The sequence below is a fragment of the Triticum aestivum genome, chromosome 7D, assembly GCF_018294505.1.
Source record: "Triticum aestivum cultivar Chinese Spring chromosome 7D, IWGSC CS RefSeq v2.1, whole genome shotgun sequence".
Taxonomy (NCBI): domain Eukaryota; kingdom Viridiplantae; phylum Streptophyta; class Magnoliopsida; order Poales; family Poaceae; genus Triticum; species Triticum aestivum.
In genome coordinates, this window is record NC_057814.1 from 80,376,831 (window position 1) to 80,379,090 (window position 2,260).

A 2,260-nucleotide genomic window follows, 5' to 3' on the forward strand; every position below is an offset into this window, starting at 1 on the left:
GTTCAAACGTCGTTGTTACCGGATCCAACCACCAATGGTTAGATCCTTGGTTTCACCTTGAAGATAAAGTACAAGCAATTCCTTCGACAAGGTTATAACGCAAAACACCGCCATTGCCATGTATAACTAACTAGGGTCAAACCTAAGATTTTCACGCCGGAGCTCGAGACTGGGTACTCGAGAAGCACCAAGAAATCAAAGTCATCATGTGTTGCCGCCGTCGTCCCCCGCCTGGGCCTTGCCCCACGGAGCTCCAACGGCGGCTCAAAGCCCTAGATCGGGTCGGGAGGGAGGGGGTCGGTAGGGAGGGATACGGTCAAGGAGAGCAGCGGCGGCAGCACCTTTATGCTTAAAATAAAGTCATTCTTAGTTTTAAGATTTGAATTTTGATGAGATATACTTTTTTAGGAAAATATACAATTTGTTTCCGTAATTAACGTATGGGTATACCTAGGGCCTCTCATTGCACGGGGCCTCTCATTTCTCCGGTACGGCCTGCAGATCATGCATTACCATCCTGTTTAATATTTCCATCACTGCTCCTTGGACTACATGTAATTCAGCAATAGCCTTGATGAGTTGGGTCGTACTGTTCCCCGGAGCGAAAACAAAGTGTATCGGTACGCCCAAAATCCCCGAGCTACCAAAGTGTTCGGGTACCTCTGGTTTGTGTCCCAGATGTTCAGTACGGCCATGCTGCAGGAAGGGACGAGGTGCCCAGCCCACTGTATGAGATCTTCAGTTACCTCCTGCTGAACTTGTGGCAATAGACAGGCCACGGATAAATTGGGATACAAAGAATTGCTCGTCGTACTATGGGTTGTGGACTGAAATCTGCTGCCGATACTCTTCCACAGCGCTGCGTTGCTTGAGTGAGAGTAAGGCCTTCTTTTTTTTCGATAAAGGACTTTTCATTGAATAGATATATCGAGGTGATATGATCGTATCGAAAGAAAGCCCGGTCTCTGCATAGCTAGATGCACACAGCCAAAAAGTCGAGAGTGCCCTAAGAATAATAAAAATAATTCGGTACAAAGCGAAGCAAATAAATCATGTCGAGGCTAAGGTGCAGTAGACCCTATCCGTAGATCACACCGCCATCCATGGGGGTAGAAAACCTCCCTGGCCGAACGCTCCAGCCGTGTAGACGCCATTATAAAAAGGTCCCTGTTCTCCGGCCTCTGCAGGATAGACCAAGTATGGAGCCATCGTGCACAAACATGAATAACTTGCATAGGAGATGAGACACATTTGTTATTGAAGATCACATCATTCCTGGTAAGCCACAGTGCCCAGCATAAGGCCGCCGCTCCCACGAGAGTAAGGCCTTCATGTGTTTCCGATGAAATGAAATTGACCGCACGAGAATTGGGAATCACCACCGTGTACCCCGGCCACAGCCCGTCTGTCGATACCAACTGCCAGCGTGATTGCCGACGTGAGGTTCACTATGCCTGACTTGGGAGAGAAGAACGAGAGGTAGGAGGAGAGTTCAGTTTACATTATTCTTCAGACGTACTAGAAGAGTGTTGTTTTTCAGTTTTACAGCACAAAGCTTATAATTAAGCTCCACACACACACGCTAGTACGCGACGCACGATAGCTTTAACTTAACCCACACTTGCGCCACCTTATTTACGCTCGTCCTCATCGGGTGGCGCACTCCTGCATTCTTCCCCAGGCGTGACATAGTTTTCTACTTTGCGAGGCACGCCAGCACGATCCAATACACGCTCACCGCCAAAATGCCGAGCAAACATATCAGCAGCAGAACGTCCTGCAGCAGTTGAGCTCAACGGATCAGCTCAGTTCAGTCTAGCTAGCAGCGATGCCAGCATGCAAGCAAGCACGTACACGTTCAATCTCAAGTCACCGGGATAGTTTACGGGCAAAGGAAGGAAATTAAATAGTAGCAACATCGATATATCTTGACAGAAATAAGTTTGAATCACATTACGTACCGCAGCTCCACACGCTGGCGGCGCCGCCTCTGCTGGTGGATTGACGACCACATTCGCTGGTGGATTGACGACCACATTCACCACCACCTGCAACAGTTGATAGAAAACTGGAATTAGTTCGAATCGGAACGCCGGAGGAATGGCAAGGTTGATTTGTGAACCACATACCGCAACCGCCGGAGGATTGGCAAGGTTGTTGGCTGCTGCTGCCGCCGGAGGATTGCCAACCTTGTTGGCTGCTGCTGCCGCCGGAGCTTTGTCCATGGCGTCCGCGCGTGCAGAGAGAGAGATAGAGATAG

At 49.3% G+C, this 2,260-nt stretch overlaps 1 long non-coding RNA gene across 1 annotated transcript in view; it reads right to left on the reverse strand.

The window, feature by feature from the left end:
- Positions 1–1,502: 1,502 nt before the first annotated feature.
- LOC123169566 (uncharacterized) overlaps positions 1,503–2,260 on the reverse strand; it is a gene marked incomplete in the record, with an annotated part of 1,343 nt that continues 585 nt past the window's right edge. Inside the window, 3 exon segments of the long non-coding RNA XR_006484881.1 lie at positions 1,503–1,777; positions 1,962–2,048; positions 2,130–2,260. This is a non-coding gene — a long non-coding RNA (uncharacterized lncRNA).